A 19,940-nucleotide genomic window follows, 5' to 3' on the forward strand; every position below is an offset into this window, starting at 1 on the left:
TTCCTGCAAGTTTCATGTATTCACAACAGGGCTTGGCAAGGAACACCAGACGTTACTAATTCCTGCAATGCTTCTGCAAATTCTTCCATGAAACAAGAGTCAAACAGATTGCAGTTTCTGTTTTAGACAAAAGCAAAGCAGTTCGCATCATCAACACCTTGCTTGATCTCACAGCATCTTGCAATGGCTGCGGCTCAAGTAGTGCGACCGAAAAGTTGCTAGATAATCGATGAGCGTACATGAATGAGTTAATCTCTAATGCAGGTTTCTCAGTCCTGGATTTCGTTCCTTATACTAACAAAACACTCCAGGAATGGTTCCTAAAGCCTAAAGGTTACCATGTTTAGCCTACTGGTGGCGTTGGCCTATCTCCTTGCTGCACTGTCTCTGCATTCCACTATCAAAGCATAAACGAGCAAAATACGTCCAAATTCAGAGTTGAAGCAAGTAAATAAGAAACCACGACTTGAGCTGGTAATGCTGGTACAACTTTTGCTGATGACTCCCGGTAGCTGCACTTACTGAGTAGTAGAGTCTGCGGATCATTAGCAGTACAGTTTTGATAGAAGGCCGACCTTGTCAGCTATACAGTTTTGATAAAAGGTATAAACCTCCATCTTGGAGGCAAATTTTTTTATGTCATATATAAAAAAACAAATTTGGTGCTAAGAAAAGGCTCCTCGTGAGACATTTTTTTATCTTTTTTACACAAGACACAAAATAAGTCGATTATCCATGAAACTTGACATGTGCACATAGAATGCCGATATGTACGCGCCAAATTTTTGTTTGGAATTTTTTTGACAATTTAAAATATTTTTTAAGGTGGCAGGAGCATATGCATATGGGATCAAATGTGCATTTCCGAATCAGGATAAAGTTTTTAAACTCCAAAAAAATAACTACTTCAAAAAATTTGAACACAAAAATATGTTATATGTGTTGTCAAAGTCAGTCAGTTTGTACTGTGTAAAACATGTTAACTGCAATGTTTAGATGTTGCCCAGGTAGAGAAAGAATATAGCTGTCCAAGTTCCTTCAGCCATTAACTCTATAATCAGCGAGCAAATGTTCATTAATGTTGTGCTTAGGGAGAGAGAATAATTTGTTTCCTGACAAGACAATCTCAATTAGGTTTATGTCATTAGTAACTTCATTTATAGTCTCCCACGGTCATGCAGTCAATATAAGTTTACGCTTACGCTCGTTCTGGCAATTTTTCAGAAACTTGAAACTAGTGCAGGTTAAATCGTTCATACATGAACATGAAAAGGAAAAGGAAACTGAAGAATTCAAATCATCTCTTTTTTTTTTTAACTCGAAGCAAGAGGAAACTAAACTATTGCTCTTCACAATTTCTCTACTTCGACCCAAGGAGGAGGACAACTACATCGACATGGTCTCCAAGGCCATCAAAGCCAAGGCTGCCAGCTTCGACATGTCCTCCGCAACCGAGAGCCTGGCCCGAGCCCTCGACGCATCCGGCCTCTCCGATCGCCCGGCCATGCCGTGTGAGGACGTCGCCTCCCTTGTGGCCGTCGCCCTTGCGTGCGGTGCTGACGCTGACGAAGCCGCTGCCATCGCGGACAACACCGACGGAGATGCCGCGCTGCCAGACGCGGATGCTGACGCCAACGCTGATGGCAACGATGACGAGGTGCACCCATCCTCGCCATGATGCCCTCGGCTTCTCTACCGTCCAGATCGGCTGCCAGCCACAACGTTTCACCGATCTCTGACATCCTGCGCTATGTTCCAGCGGCGCCTCATAGTGGCCTGCCCCTTGCACTCGTTTCCTTCTCGTTTAATCGTTGTACGCACACTAGGTGCTCTCATCGCTCCATCCTTGTACTCAGCATATATGCTGATATAATGAAAATGCTGGAACTATTTCTTTACCTCACATGTCCCCTTCTTCTCGCGCTTCTCGGTGACAATGTGTTCCCTTATGATTAACCTGAACTTCCTAATAGCTTCCTGGAACATACGTGGCCTAAACGACCAGGACAAATGCAAAGACGTACTAGCTGAACTTTCTGACTTAAAACCATCCATCTCCCTCCTACAAGAGACTAAGCTGAACGACTGCGACAAACTTAAGGCAAAATCATTCCTCCCCCACCTATGTGACCAATTTGCTATGTTGCCATCCAATGGCACTTGCGGTGGCATGATAAACGCCTTCTCTTCGCGCCTTTTCTCTCTGCAATCAACCCAACGGAGAGCCTACACTCTAACAACCTGCCTCCGCACTTACCTATCACCAAATGAAATTTGGGTTACAAATGTTTACGCCCCCACTGAACACTCCCTCAAACAATCCTTCATGGATGAGCTACAATCTATTCAACCAACAACACCCACTCCTTGGATTATCCTCGGAGACTTCAACTTAATGAGATATTCATCGGACAAAAACAATAGCAACTTCAGGCAAAACGAAGCCGATATTTTCAATGACACCATTAACCTTCTATCCCTAATCGAATTACCGCTGCTGGACAGAGCGTTTACTTGGTCTAACAATAGACAAAACCCAACACTCCAAAAAATTGATAGAGCTTTCATTAACCTCGACTGGGCTAATACATTTCCAAACTCCTCTGTCTCCTCTCTTACACGATTCGTCTCGGATCATGTGCCAATTGTCGCATCAATCTCCACCTCAGTCCCTCGTCCCGCCTTCTTTAGATTTGAAAACTCCTGGGCCGCTCACCAGGCCTGCCGCGACATCGTCCACGCTACCTGGGCCGCTCCACAGCCAAAAAACGACGTGGGCCGTCAACTTGTTTTAAACCTTAAAAAATCCAGGTTCGCGCTAAAAACATGGAGACGAAAAATTATGCCTTACCACCTGGCCGAGGCTAATTGCAAATATGTTATCTCCTTTCTCGATTTGATCGAGGAACACAGACATCTCTCCAAAGCGGAATTCAATCTCAGACACGTCGTCATCAAAACTCTACGCCGGGCTATACGCTCAAGGGTTGACCATTGGAAGACAAGATCAAAAATAAAATTCACGATCGACGGGGACGAAAACACAAAATATTTCCATATCTGTGCCTCAAACCGCCTCAGAAATAACAAGATTGTCACAATCGAACAAAATGGTGCTGAGTTCTCCAATCACTCGCAAAAAACAGACATCCTAACCTCCTACTATGCTCAATTACTTGGCACCACCTCTAATACAACCTGGCACTTCCATCTCACCGACATATACCAACCCATTCACCACCACCTCCGCCACCTAGATGACCCCTTCTCCTCTGATGAGATCACATCAGCCTTCTTTGTGTTAATGTAGTATGTATTGTGTATATTGTACGTATTCTATACGTATATTACCTGTAACCCCTTGAGTATATAAAGGAAGAGGAGGCCGGCACAGTTGTGTACGAGCCGTCATTGTGTTTCTCTAAACCCTAGTTATATTAACATGGTATCAGAGCTTGTTGTCTAGGATCCGATCTACCACCATCGCCGCCGTCCCAACCTAGTCTTTGCTCCCAATCACCATGTCGTCGTCTGCTGGATCCTCTGCTATGGTCGCCTCCTCTTCATCTTCCATGTCTGGCTCGATTATGGCTGGACCCTTCGTCTCAACGGCACCTGCGTTCACCGCCGTGCCCAATCTGGCACAGATCGTTACCACAAAACTGAACCGTGAGAACTATGTTCTGTGGAAGACACAGATCGTTCCGATTCTTCGCGGTGCCCTACTCATGGGATTTCTGGATGGCACCACACCATGCCCGGAGAAGCTGATCATGGAAACCATCGAAGGCGCTGCTGTACAAAAGCCCAACCCGGAGTATCTCCGGTGGGTGCAGATTGACCAGTCCCTGTTGTCTGGCCTGTTGTCAACGCTCACTCCTGACGTGCTCAGCTCGGTGACCATGCTCGACACGTCCCGTGGAGTCTGGACCACGCTGGAGAGGCTCTTCTCCGCTGCAACAACCTCCAAGGTGATTCAGATTCGTATGCAGCTGACTCGTTTGTCCAAGGAAGAATCATCTGCTGCAGCCTACTTCCAAAAGGTGAAGAACCTTACAGACAGTATGTCAGCAATCGGCAAACCACTTGGCGATGAGGAGATCATTGCCTACCTGCTGTCCGGACTTGGTGAGGAGTACGACTCACTTGTCGACTCCATCGCAGCGCGCACTATACCTCCGTCGCTCAGTGAGGTCTACGAGCTCCTAGTCAGCAAGGATACGCGTGTGCAGATGCGCAATAGTTCAGCTCATCTCAACTTGGAACCCTCTGCCAATTTCTCATCTCGAGGTGGTCGTGGCGGTGGCCGCGGAAATCGAGGCGGAAGAGGTGGTCGAGGTGGTGGTAACCACGGCTACAACAACTCAGGCGGAAACCACGGCTATAACAATAATAACTCCGGCGGAGGAGGTGGTCGTGGTGGTGGTAATGGATATAATGGTGGCAATGGTGGACACCGTGGTGGCGGTGGCAACGGCGCCCATGGAGGCGGCGGTAATCGCGGTCACAATAACAACAATGGTGGCGGTAGGCAGAATTACAACAACTATAATAACCACGGTGGTGGTAGGCAGAACTCGGTTTGCCAAATCTGTGATCGCCCGGGCCACACTGCCCTTCGGTGCTATGATCGTTTTGATCATTCATATCAAGCTGAGGATCCGAGAGTGGCCAACTACATCAACAACAGCCATGGCTACAATGTCGACAATCAATGGTATCCTGACTCCGGGGCGACTGATCACATTACCAATGATCTGGACAGGTTAAGCTTCAGGGAGAGGTACCCTGGAAGGGAGCAAATTCAGACTGCAAACGGTACGTGTATGCCCATTCTTCATATTGGAAATTCTCAATTGGCTACTCCTCATAGAAATCTGTATCTGTCTAATATTCTTCATGCACCTCAAGCATCTAAACACCTTCTTTCTGTACATCGTTTTACTCGTGATAACAATGTCTTCTTTGAGTTTCACCCATATTATTTTTTCATTAAGGATCGTGCCACGAGGAAGGTTCTTCTTCACGGCACATGTAGAGGAGGACTCTACCCAATAAATCCAACCCGGTGTGCATTGTCGTCCGAAGCTCTTCAAATAGCTAAATTGTCTTCAGCTCATTGGCACCGGCGTCTTGGTCACCCTTCATCTACAGTAGTTCATCGAGTCGTCCATGATTATGGCTTATCGTTTGTTTCTGGTCAGGATAATACCGTGTGTGATGCTTGTCAAATGGGAAAAACTCATCAATTTCCTTTTTATTCGTCAATTAATGTAGCTTCGGCACCTCTTGATATTATTCATTCTGATGTGTGGGGGCCCGCAATTCCTTCTGCTGGTGGCTACAAATATTATGTCTCTTTCATTGATGCTTTTAGCAAATTCACTTGGATTTTCTTGTTGAAACACAAATCTGAAGTTACTCGTGCCTTTGTTCAGTTTCAGTCCAAGGTTGAACGTGCATGTGGTCGCAAAATTATTAATTTTCATAGTGACTGGGGGGGTGAGTTCCAAGGCCTTAATTCTCACCTTCTTAGTTGTGGTATTCATCATCGCGTATCATGTCCTCACACACACCAGCAAAATGGGCTCGCCGAGAGAAAACATAGACATATTATAGACATGGGTCTTTCCCTTCTTGCACATTCTTCACTGCCGCTAAAACTTTGGGATGAGGCGTTTTTAACGGCTTGTTATCTTATCAATCGTCTACCTTCTCCCAGTCTCCATAACCAAACACCTCTTGAGTTACTCTTTCATCGCAAACCTGATTATAATTTTTTGCGTGTTTTCGGCTGTGCGTGTTGGCCTAATTTGCGACCCTACAACAAAACCAAACTCTCATTTCGGTCTGAACGTTGTGTATTTCTTGGTTACAGTGACATGCATCACGGGTATAAGTGTCTTCTTGTGTCCACTGGTCGGGTTTTTATCTCCCGTGATGTCACTTTTGATGAACATCAATTTCCTTTTGCCACTGATCTGTCATCTCGATCTCCCCGCATTCTCTCTGAAGTTGACCTTGTACCATCGAGTCTTTCGCTTGTTCCCTTGCAGATTGTTCCCAGCCCTGGCACTCAATCCATTCCTACACCCGTTGTGCATGTGCAGCCGCAAACTGATAATCCATTATCCACGTCTGTCAGTTCACCTACACTGCCAGTTGAGAATTGCCAATTAGAAGAAAGGGCTGCTACTATTCCTAATGCATCTGACCGTGCTCCTGAGGGTGTTGATGTGCAGGGAACAGGTTCACAACCTTTTGGTGATAGCGACAGGGCGGTGACTCGCCTTCAGCGTAATATTCGAGTTCCTCGGAAGACACATGATGATACTCTTTTTTATGATCCTCGTAAGCGTTCTTTTGCGGCTGTTGTGGACACAGACGAACCTGCTACTTATGGCGAAGCTCTCCTACGACCAGAATGGTGCCGCGCGATGGAGGATGAGATTGCTGCACTTCGCCAGAATCACACGTGGCACTTGGTTCCTCGTTCTCCTGGTATTAATGTGGTTGATTGTCGTTGGGTGTTCAAACTGAAACGACATGCTGATGGTACTGTTGAGCGTCACAAAGCGCGACTTGTAGCCAAAGGGTATCGACAACGTCATGGCATTGATTACGATGACACCTTTTCTCCCGTGGTCAAGCCAGCAACTGTTCGTCTCGTTCTTTCGGTGGCGGTATCCAGGGGTTGGCATCTTCGTCAGGCTGATGTCAAGAATGCATTTCTTCATGGATTGTTACCTGAGACAGTTTATATGACTCAGCCCCCTGGTTTTGAGGATCCTCACCGTTCTGACATGGTATGCAAGTTGGATAAGGCGATTTATGGTCTTAAGCAGGCTCCCCGAGCATGGTTTGCTCGCCTCAGTTCAAAGCTCCATGACTTTGGCTTTCGGTCTTCTTCTGCGGATACCTCTCTTTTTGTTCTGCAGAATTCTGAGCTTACATTGTATGTGCTTGTTTATGTGGATGATCTCGTTATTACAGGATCCTCAGTCTCGGCTATTGACAATCTACTCAGCCAACTTCACCGCGCTTTCGCCATCAAGGATCTAGGTCCCCTAAATTATTTTTTGGGCATTGAGGTTACCGCAGATCCAGGGGGGATTACTCTGTCTCAGCGCAAGTATGTGCGGGATCTTCTTCGTCGCACAAACATGGAAAAGTGCAGACCGGTTACTACTCCTATGTCCAATACCGAGAAGTTGACCAAGCACACAGGTACACCATTGTCACCTGAAGATGTCACCAAGTATCGTAGCACGGTTGGTGCCTTGCAGTATTTGTGCATTACTCGACCAGATATCTCTTACTCAGTAAATCGAGTTTGTCAGTATATGCAACAACCTACAGATTTTCATTGGGGAGCTGTCAAGAGAATTCTCAGATTTCTAAAATTTAGTTCAGCAGATGGCCTTCGGATTCATCGTTCACGATCCCTTTTGTTGAGTGCTTTTTCTGATGCTGACTGGGCAGGTTGTGCTGATGATCGACGATCAACTGGTGGTTTTGCTGTTTTTCTTGGTGCAAATCTTATATCTTGGAGTGCTCGTAAGCAGCCAACAGTGTCAAGGTCCAGTACAGAGTCCGAGTACAAGGCTCTTGCAAATGCCACAGCCGAATTGATATGGGTGCAGTCGATATTGCGAGAATTGGGAGTTTCGCAACCAAGAGCACCATCTTTATGGTGTGACAATCTTGGTGCAACTTATCTCTCAGCAAATCCTGTTTTTCACGCCCGTACTAAACATATTGAAGTTGATTTTCACTTTGTTAGAGAAAGAGTGGCTCAAAAGGCACTGGACATACGGTTTATTCAATCAAGAGATCAACTAGCTGATATTTTCACCAAGCCTCTTCCAGTTGATGTGTTCACACGACTACGTTCCAATCTCAACATGGTGACCCGCAGTTGTGATTGAGGGGGGATGTTAATGTAGTATGTATTGTGTATATTGTACGTATTCTATACGTATATTACCTGTAACCCCTTGAGTATATAAAGGAAGAGGAGGCCGGCACAGTTGTGTACGAGCCGTCATTGTGTTTCTCTAAACCCTAGTTATATTAACACTTTGACATGAATACCTCCGCAAGCTCTGGACCAGATGGTTTTGGGCCAGGCTTCTACCGCAAATTCTGGAATACCATCAAACCAAAAATCCTGGAACTCTTCCAACAGTTCCATAACGGACAAATCGACCTGGACGGCCTCAATAGAGCATACATGGTCCTTATCCCAAAAAAAGATGATGCACGAACACCAGATGCCTTTAGGCCAATTTCCTTGCAAAACTGGCCTGTCAAAGCAATTGCTAAAACCCTCACCAATAGGCTACAAAAAAAAATCCCCCTTTTAGTGAATCCTAACCAAACAGGTTTTATTAGAGGAAGATGCATCGCTGAAAATTTTGTATTCGCAGCTGACATCCTAAATTGCTACCACAAAAGAAAAGCCCCCACACTAGTCATCAAACTAGACTTCCGGAAAGCCTTCGACTCAATCAACTGGGACTCGCTCCTCAAAATTATGAAACATAGGGGCTTCCCACCGAAATTCTGCTCCTGGATCAAAAAACTACTAAACACCGGCAAAACAGCAGTTCTAGTCAACGGAGTGCCATGCAACTGGATTAATTGTAAACAAGGACTACGACAAGGCGACCCTCTTTCACCATACCTATTTATTACGGTTGCTGACGTCCTACAACAACTAATAATCTCTGCCTGCCGGGACGGCCTTCTAGCACACCCTCTCCTTGACGATATCCCATGCCCTGTCCTACAATACGCAGACGACACCCTTATCATAGTCCGCGCCACGCCGATAGCTGCCCAAAGCCTAAAGAAAATCTTAGATAATTTCGCTCTGGCCACTGGACTTTCCATCAACTTCGATAAAACTACGCTAGTCCCTATGAATATCTACAACAACCTAGCGACAGCCGTAGCCACCACCCTGGGAACCCACATCTCCTCATTCCCACAGACATACCTAGGCCTTCCCCTATCCGCCACCAAATTACCAGCCTCAGCATTCCAACCTATTATAGACAGCTGCGACAGATACCTTGCGGGATGGCGCGCAACCCTCCTATCCAAAGGAGGGAGGCTCGTACTCCTTTCCGCAGTACTAGATGCCCTACCAACATATTTCATGTCCTCCTTCCTCATTCCCATCTCCGTTCTAAAAACTATCGACGCTCGTCGTAGAGCTTTTTTCTGGGCTGCTGAAGAAACATGTACGGGATCTCAATGCCTCGTTGCGTGGGATAAGTTATGTGTTCTGACTACACGAGGGGGTCTTGGCGCAAAAAATTTAAATGCACAGAATGTTTGCCTTCTTTTGAAATTTTGTTTCAAATTTTTGCATTCACATGATCTACCTTGGAAACAATGGATACTATCCCAGTCACCAAATCCATATACTGCCTCAAACCCATCCTACCTTAGCAAAATTATTACCAAAAACCTGGACACACTCCTACAGATTACTACTTGCATTGTACACAATGGTAAATCAGTACTCTTTTGGCATGACAAATGGCTCCTTCCAGAATCCCTAGCCACAGCCTACCCTGCCCTATACTCCCATCATACACAAACCCATGCATTGGTATGTGACATTATGCAAAATGATATTTCTACTGGCCTTCGGTGTAGACTAACCAACACAGTGTCCCAGCAACTTGCTTCTCTCTCTAATCTGTTGCAGGATGTACAACTCACTGATGAACAGGATACAAGAACGATGCTAGATGGATCGCCATTCTCCACCAAAGCAGCCTACAAGCAACTCCAAACCCAGCTCCAAGATCCACACGCCTCATACATTTGGAGCTCCAAGGTGCCAAAAAAGATCAAGGTGTTTGGATGGCTGCTTCACCTGGATAGGATCAACACAAGGGCAAACCTGCTGCACAAGCACATCATCACATCGCAAGAATGCCCGAGATGCCAAGCACCTGTCGAGGACCGCTCACACCTGTTCTTCTCTTGCCCAGCCTCCGCAGCAATATGGAGGCGGCTGGCCATAGCACCAAATGCTCATACCTTCTCAGACATTTGGTCCACGCCGCTACCTCGCCACCTCCCCTCCTCGATATGGAACTCTGCCGCCCTCACTATACTATGGAAGATTTGGGATGCAAGAAATGCCAAAGTGTTCCGAGTGGTTGACCAACCGCTGGAGTTGACTCTTAGGAACATTGTCTCAGACTTCACACTTTGGTCTCACCGCTTCAAGAAAGCGGAAATTAGGGTACACGCCGACCTGTGGCGTGACTACCTCTCCCTCTGTAACCAACAAAACATTTCTTGATGCAATATATTCAGGTGGGGATCCTCTCCCCCCCGGTGAAAGCTTCAAAAAAAAAAACAATTTCTCTACTTGGGGACTGCTGAATACCAAAAAAGAAACCCCACAGATGAATTTGGTTGTCCTTCAAATGTTGTCCATATCTTATTTCCAAGTTCGCGTAGAGAAGTATCCTGAATTAACAGCCAATATACATGAGCAAGGCTGGCAAGAGTAAACTTGGGCTTAAGTTTCATTGTATGCCAAATAGGGGCCTAATGATTGCAAAGCAGAGAACACTCACATAGTTCTATCTTCTGCTGCTTGGAAGTTCAGGTTGAGCAGGGTAACGTTTTTATGTGTAAGAGTCGGACTCCCAGTTCTCGCCTTTGACCTTCTATTCAGTCTGCAAGAATTAAGCCGTAATTGTATATATAGCAACAGAATGTCAGGTACTCTGATATGACGAACGAATATATGGAGTATGACCAATATGACAATATACGAAGATATCTCTGAGTCACATGATAAGACCTTGAACTCAAATACAAGGGAAAACGTATTAACATTCAAGTCAAGAATTTCAAAAGAAGGTTCATAAACTGCTATTGATCTCATAGAAGTACCAAGCCGCTCCTAAGGATACTCATACTCACATGTAAAGAAACCCAAATTATCCGCCACAAAAAGAAGGCCTTTGTAGGTGTTCAAGTCGTACACTCTACAGAACTAGAATTGCAGTAGTATTTTCAAAAGAATATATGTTTCATGATGTGCAGTATATAAGGGGTATCAAAATCTCACTTTTGTTTACCCAGCACTCATCTAATTACTTCCAATAACCCAGCCTTTCAAAAAAACTGATGGACTTGCTCTGAGAAAAATACTAAAGTATGTTCCTGCCTCAAAACATCCAACTCAGAATTGAGCGAATTCATTCGGATCCGTTGTAAATATTAAAGATCACATCTCAAGCAGTTTATAAAAGATCAACAAGAAGAATGTTGTTCTAACGGATACATTTTACTTTTAGACATCTACTTGCAATTAGCTGAATTCCCGTGTGTTGCCACGGAATAACAAAAAATTAGGTGGAGATACTGTCCTAATTTAGACAAAGGTGTCAGTGTGGTTTCTGTTCATAAAAGAAAATAAATACCAATTCTTTCTCAGTCTTCTTTCGTCCTTGTCACATTTGTTTAAACTCAACAAAAGTCCTTGTCACATTTGTTTAAACTCAACAAAACAAAGAAACTCTAGCACAGGACAATAAGCCTAGGTATCCCCGCAAAAGAAAAATAGAGAGGCGTTACGGACACGCTTGGTCAGATGAAAATGGTGGTCCAATCAAGCTAGGAGCATGCAAAGGTTGCAGAACAGATAATCCATTTAGACAATTTTCCATGATTTTTAGGTCAACAAAATATGTCCATGGTATCATTAAGCAAGAACACACAACAAAATGCACCAACAAAAAAACCTAGCCATAAAGCAAACAATCTAGATCAACATATCCAGAAGCAAAAATTACATGCGCTAAGAAATAGTGGAGCTAGCTAGGTTTCCTAATCATAACATTTCACAATTCAAATGTTGATGTTAGCAGCATTTTATCCCCCATTAGTTCTCCGCTCTATCCTCTATAGAACAATTATTAATCATCTGATAATAAGTAACACCCTTTTAGTGAATGTGCAACAATTTTGTTGCATCTTTTTCTACATATGAGAAGACTGAAGCATGACCGTTTATCGATGCCTGAAGCATTTTCTCCTGGAGGTTCAAATGAAGAGCAAAACCAGCAGGGCATTACCACAACATCATAGCTCCTTGAGGTACAACCTTTGGTACCACCATATATATTGTAGCAGCAGCTCACCTCATCTTTCTTGGTCCCTGGCGGCTGGTGTGGTTTCTTCTCTCTTAGGGTTAGCTCTCCTCCAGCTCCCTTCTTTTATAGGTCAGCACACACATGGGCTTGGGCCACTTGGGCCAGAAACATGTCCAGTGTTCAACACTCCTCCTCAAGATGGATGGTAGATATCTATCAATCTCATCTTGTCACATGCCAAGTTGCATCCCCTTGTTCCCAGTCCCTTTGTCAAGCAATCAGAAATCTGCTTCCCAGAACTGACATGAGTAAGGCTGATGATCCCAACATCAAGTTTCTCCTTAATGAAGAAGCGATCAATTTCCACATGTTTTCTCCGATCATGTTGGACTGGATTATTTGCAATACTTATGGATGACTGATTGTCACACCAAGCTCTCAAGGGCCCCTTTCTCAGGAGCTTCAACTCGCTCAGGAGATGCTTCACCCAAAGCATCTCACACACCCCTTTAGATAAAGCTCTGTGCTTTTGCCGTTGATCCAGACACAACTGTTTGTTTCTTGCTTCTCCATGACACCAGATTTCCTCCCACAAACACACAATAGCCTGACGTTGGTCTTCTATCATCTCGACAACCAGCCCAATCAGAGTCACTATAGCCATCCACCTCAAGGTGTCCACTCTTTGCAAACCACAACCCCTTTCCCGTAGTTCCCTTCAAGTATCTCAAGATTCTGTGCACTATATCAAGATTCCCACTCCTTGGTTCATGCATGTATCTGCTCACCACACCCACGACATATGTAATGTCAGGCCTGGTATGACACAAGTACAAGAGTCTCCCAACCAATTTCTGATAATTTTCCTTATTCACTAGCTCACCTGATTGTGCAGTCACTTGATGATTTTGTTCAATTGGGGTAGGGGCTGTACGACATCCCATCATGCCCATGTCACTCAAGAGATCTAGGGTGTATTTTCGTTGACATAAAGATATTCCCTTCTTTGTCCGAGCCACTTCTATGCCAAGGAAATATTTTAGGTTGCCCAAATCTTTCACCTCAAACTCCTTGCTAGGCAGTCCTTCAATCTCTTTATTTCCTCTTGGTCATCTCCAGTGATGATAATGTCATCCACATAAACCGCAAGAATGGTGATCCTCCGCTCAGCGTGTCTATAGAACACCGTGTGGTCACCATTGCATTGACCATACCCCATACCACACACAATTCGTCTAAACCTGTCAAACCATGCCCTTGGAGATTGTTTCAGACCATACAAGGATTTCTTCAGCCTGCATACTTTTCCCTTGGCCTGTGAGGTACCAAAACCTGGTGGTATCTCCATGTACACTTCTTCCTGCAGGTCACAATATAAGAAGGCATTCTTGACATCTAATTGATGCAACTTCCACCCAAAGTTAGCAGCAGATGAAACCAATATTCTTATTGTGTTCATCTTCGCCACTAGAGCAAACGTCACATCTTAGTCAATTCCATAAGTTTGACTAAACCCTCTAGCGACCAATCTGGCCTTATACCTTTCTACCTTCCCTTCAGGATTCTGCTTCACAGTATAGATCCACTTACAACTCACTGCCTTTTTCCCTGCTGGCAGTGTGGTTAGCACCCATGTCTTTTTTTTCTCCAGTGCTTCCAACTCTTCTATCATCGCTTCGCGCCACTTCGGATCTTGCTTTGTTGTCTTCCAATCGTTTGAAATTGACACGGTTTGTAGAGAGGCCACAAAAGCTCTATAGGAAGGAGACAAAGCCTCGTAAGAAACAAATTTGCTAATATCATGTTCATCAGAAACAGTTTGTAGAGCATGCATTTCGCAAAGAGACTTCCTTGTCACTTCACCCTTTCTAGCTGCTTCACGTGTCTCCTTTCGCAATGCAATTGGCAGATCCACTGTGGCAGATGAGTTGCTAGCACTGCCTTGTTGCTCCCCCTGCACATGTGGCAGCTGTCCCACTGTGTCAGGTGAGCTCACATCACTACCTTCCTGCCGCCCTGCACATGTGGCTACCATCGAGTGTATACTTGGAGATTCTGCGGCCACCGATCCTGAACAGGAACAGGAACCTGGGGAGAATCAAGTGGAATCATACCCACTACTGGTTGGACTTGAACCTGCACATCACCATCAGGTTTAGTACCCATAGAATCGCCCTTAGTGTGAGACACTACCTTCTCCCCCTCATGACCATCTTGCAGAGAGTGAAGTTGGTCAAGTTAGCTCAGATCAGTTTGCTCACCATAGAATGACTTGGATTCCCTAAAGGTGACATCCATACTTACAAACATGCGTTTCGCAGAGGGACACGAACATTTATACCCCTGCTGACTAGAGGAATAACCAACAAAAACACACTTTACTGCTCGAGGGTCTAACTTCCCAATCGATGGTCTATGATCCCGAACAAAGCATGTACTGCCAAATAATTTTGGAGGGACAACAAATTTATTTTTCCCAAACAACAACTCGCATGGGGATTTCATACCGAGTATCCTGGAGGGTGTCTTGTTAATTAAAAAGGTGGTTGTCATGACTGCTTCACTCCACATGAACTTGGGCACATTCATTGTGTACATCAGCGAGCGAGCTACTTCCAAAACGTGTCTGTTTTTCCTCTCTGCCACACCGTTTTGGGGAGGGGTATCTGGGCAAGTCGTTTGATGAAGAATACCTTGTTCAGACAAGAAGGCCCCAAAGGTGGTGTTCAAATACTCCGTGCCATTGTCAGTCCTGAGCACCTGCACCTGTACTTGAAACTGATTCTTTACATATGCATGGAAGTTCTGAAAACAGTGAAACACCTCATCCTTGTGGCGCATCAAATAAACCCAAGTCATACGAGAATAGCAGTCAATAAAGGTAACAAAGTACTTCATTCCATTCACTGACACCACTGGGGAAGTCCATACATCTGAATGAATAAGCAAAAAAGGAGATATGCTCCTAAGCCCCTTACTCACATATGAGGCTCTTGTATGTTTAGCATATTCGCAAGCATCACATGTTAACTTGCCCTTCCTTATTCCACACATAATATCAGAAAATATTCTACTCATCTTATCGAAAGACACATGCCCCATCCTACAGTGATGGATCATAGCCAGTTTTTCCTTGTCCTCCATGGTTGCAGCATACACCAACTCTGGCTGCACCCCCTTTTCCACATACCAGAGCCCCTTACGCCTGGTGCCAGTCCCAACCATCTGCCTCGTCCCCCGCTCCTGAATCATGACACCAAACTTGTTAAGAGTCACACTACAGTCTATGTCATCAATGAGAACACTCAGAGAGAGCAAATTAACAGGAAATGTTTGAAGTGCACTTTACTGTGTTCTCCAACAACAGGTTGTTTTGTACCATTAGCAGTTTGAATGGTGCCTTTGTGAGTAGGAGGATGCTTAATGTAGGACTCAAACACACCAAATTTACCCGCAACATGCTTAGATGCGCCAGAGTCTAGAATCCATTATGTATCATTCTCATTAGTAGCAAGGGATGCCTTTTCAGAATTACCTTCATCCGTGGAGACCAAGTTAGCAAAGTTTCCATAGGCAACACCATCCACTTCTGCATCCTTTGACGTCCCATTGTCCACTTCAGTCGCCATGTCTGCACTCTGACCACCGGAGTTTCCGGTGTGTCCTCCTCTACCTCTAGAAGTTTGACATCCTGAGTATCCACCTCTACCTCCTGCCATCCTTGCTACTTCCCCCTCTGTTATATCCCCTGCCTCTACCACGAGTTGGGCAGTACCACTTCAGGTGACCCGTCTCCCCACAAATGAAACAGTCCCTAGTCTCTTTCCACTCTCTAAGCTCGGTCGCGGCAAACGTTGGAGCTGACACAACTTTCTCATCTGCTGGTTCCAGAGAGAGCCGCACCTCCTCTTGAGCCATTGCTGCAATGGCCTCGTCAAAAGTGGGCAAGGAGGTGTGGTGCAGCAGAGATGCCTTTTTGCCATCAAAGCACTTAGCCCCTCCAAAAACTTGAGCACCCGCCTGCATGCTATCCACACAGTTATCCTGATCAGCCCATAAGGCTTGCAACTCTGCCACATATGCCATCACTGTCATGTCCCCCTAGCGAAGATGGCGAATCTTCCCATCAATCTAAGCAATGAGCATGACATTGCCCTTACCAGAGTACTGGATGGACAAGGTCTTCCATATTTCAGCAGCTGTGGACAACCCCTCCACGAAACGCCCAATGGAGTGCACCACCGAGTTCAACAGACACCCAATAAGCAGAGAGGTGACGGTTTTTCACTTCTTTCCCTCAACACTAGTCTTGTCTTTGACAGTCCCCAATAAGTATCCATCAAGATCTTTCTGATCCAGAGCTAACATTGCCCTCCAAGACCAACTCAGATAGTTGGTAACCCCCTCTAGCTTGATGTTCATGGAAGACAGGTCAATCTTCTGAACCACTTCTTGTCGGGGAACAATGGCCTCAGAGCCACCCCCTTTTGAGTGAAACAGCGTGAGCTGCTCGAGAGCCTCCGCAAGGCCTTTGGACTCACCCATCTGCACTCTCACCTTCACCCAGCAAAACAACAAACACCTTCGGGGCACGCTTACCAGCAACCTCCTTTCACCAGCAGCAGGCACACACAACTTGAGAAACCACCACCCCTGCTCCACTCCTGGACGAGCAACTGCACGCAGCAGCAAGAACCACAGTCCAGCTTGTCCTTCTCCTTCCCCTTGCACGCAACAGCACCTCGTCTCCTCTCCGCCGCGCAGAACCACTCCCTGCCTGAACCGACTTACATTCAGGCCCCGCTGTCGCCTTGCTCTGATACCATGTTGTAACAACATCTCACCTCATCTTTCTTGGTCCCTGGCGGCTGGTGTGGTTTCTTCTCTCTTAGAGTTAGCTCTCCTCCAGCTCCCTTCTTTTATAGGTCAGCACACACATGGGCTTGGGCCACTTGGACCAGAAACATGTCCAGTGTTCAACAGGCGGCTGGTGTGGTTTCTTCTCTCTTAGGGTTAGCTCTCCTCCAGCTCCCTTCTTTTATAGGTCAGCACACACATGGGCTTGGGCCACTTGGGCCAGAAACATGTCCAGTGTTCAACACTCCCCCACAAGATGGATGGTAGATATGTATCAATCTCATCTTGTCACATGCCAAGTTGCATTCCCTTGTTCCCAGTCCCTTTGTCAAGCAATCAACAATCTACTTCACATGCCAAGTTTCTCCTTAACGAAGAAGCGATCAATTTCCACATGTTTTGTCCTATCATGTTGGACTGGATTATTTGCAATACTTATGGCTGACTGATTGTCACACCAAGCTCTCAAGGGCCCCTTTCTCAGGATCTTCAACTCGCTCAGGAGATGCTTCACCCAAAGCATCTCACACAACCTTTAGATTAAGCTCTGTATTCAGCTTCTGCCGTTGATCTAGACACAACTGTTTGTTTCTTGCTTCTCCATGACACCAGATTTCCTCCCACAAACACACAATAGCCTGACGTTGATCTTATTGAGGTACAACCTTTGGTACCACCATATACAAGCTAGATGAGTCTCGTGACACTCCAATGATGGCGGCACACTAATCCCCAATTCAATTAAAAAATCAGCCATGATCCAAGTGTTGTGAATGAGCAGCACCCGGCGCCGGACGGCCGTGGCAGGGCCCAACGACCAGGAGGCCGGCCAGGAACAAGGCGGCCGGAGCAGCAAGGTGGCCGGCCGGTAGCACCAACAGCCCAAACGGCGGCAGCAGCAGCCCAAAACGACTACCCCAATATCTCCTCAATATTTTAACACCAAAAGCCCTATTTTTTGCGCCGCCAGGCTGCGCAAATTTCTCGCCGGAGTTCCGATCTGCAGCCACCATTGTTGGAGCTCGGAGGTTGATGTCGCCGACGAATCTGACCACCTCTGCCCCTAATTTTTGTTCTAAGCTCTTCCCCTCTCAGTACAACGTCGTCCTAACCTTTTTTCCCCCATCTTTAGGGCACGGGAACGCCCGTTATTCCTCGCCGGAGCTTCGCCGGAGACCGACGCCTCCATCCGCTCTTCACGGCTGTTTCGGGAAGGAGGAGACGATATCAAGGATACCTTCGTGACCGCCAGGACGAGCTGAAGACCGTCGTCAACTTCCCCGACTCGGAAGACCACCGGAACCACCGCCACCGTCGACCAACTGCCCCACATCACCACCGTCGCCGGCCATCGTCCATTGATTCCGGTGAGCTCCTAGATTCAATCTGGACCGTCTATTTTTTCCTTCTAATCCGACGACCCAAAATCGTGATCCGCGTGAAGGGGTATCGGCGAATCAGATCGCGCCACGTGGCCGAGTCCTTTTAAATAAATAAAAAACGAATTTCCGTTTTTCTGAATCTGCTACCATATCAATTTTGTAAATTCGTAGAAAAATAACACAAGTCCGTTTTTCACAAATAAAATATGCACGGATTCAGAAAAGTACGTAGAATATTAACATGCAATAAAATTTAAAGTTTACTGTAAACTAATTTTCATGAATATCAATCACTCTAATGGAGTATTGTTAACGTAACTTTAGTTCTACAAATACGATTAAGTTGATTATTGTTGCATCGGTTTTCAAACTTAAATACTCATACAAAGAATCCGAAACCTAATTTAATTAAGAGTTTTTCGTAATAAATTGTTCAGAATTTGAAATATGTCATTAACATGCTATATTTTGCAAACTAAAAATAGGTGTTGGTAGGACGGAGCGCGTCCATTAGACTCTTAATTAAATATCTCCATTAGACTCTTAATTAAATATCTCTATGCATAAAACTATTTTAGTTTGCAAAATATAGCATGTTAATGACATATTTCGAATTCTGAACAATTTATTACGAAAAACTCTTAATTAAATTTGGTTTCTGGTTCTGTATGGGTATTTAAATTTGAAAACCGATGCAACAAGAATCAACTTAATCGGATTCGTAGAACTAAAGTTACGTTAACAATACTCCATTAGAGTGACTGATATTCACGAAAATTAGTTTACAGTAAACTTTAAATTTTATTGCATGTTAATATTCTACATACTTTTCTGAATCCGTGAATATTTTATTTATGAAAAAGGGACGTGTAGTTATTTTTCTACCAATTTTACAAGATTGATATGCTAGCAGATTCGGAAAAACGGAAATTCGTTTTTTTGATTAAAAGGACTCGGCTATGTGGCGCGATCTGATTCGCTGATACCCCTTCACGCGGATCACGATTTTAGGTCGTCGGATTAGTAGAAAAAATAGACGGTCCAGATTGAATCTGGGAGCTCACCGGAATCAATGGAAGATGGCCGGCGACGGTGGTGATGTGGGGCAGATGGTCGACGGTGGCGGTCGTTCCGGTGGTTTTCCGAGTCGGCGAAGTTGACAACGGTCTTCAGCTTGTCCTGGCGGTCACGAAAGTATCCTTGATGTCGTCTCCTCCTTCCTGAAACAGCCGTGAAGAGCGGATGGAGGCGTCGGTCTCCAGCGAATCTCCGGCGAGGAATAACGGGCGTTCCCGTGCCCTAAAGATGGGGAAAAAAAGGTTAGGACGACATTGTACTGAGAGGGGAAAAGCTTAGAACAAAAATTAGGGGCAGAGGTTGTCAGATTCATCGGCGACATCAACCTCGGAGCTCCAACAATGGTGGCTGCAGATCGGAACTCCGGCGAGAAATTTGCGCAGCCTAATGGCGCAAAAATTACGACTTTTGGTGTCAAAATATTGAGGAGATATTGGGATATTTATATGCGGATTTTCGTGGCAAAGGGGCAACAAAATCGACCGATTTT

Source organism: Lolium perenne, chromosome 1 (assembly GCF_019359855.2).
Source record: "Lolium perenne isolate Kyuss_39 chromosome 1, Kyuss_2.0, whole genome shotgun sequence".
Lineage (NCBI taxonomy): Eukaryota > Viridiplantae > Streptophyta > Magnoliopsida > Poales > Poaceae > Lolium > Lolium perenne.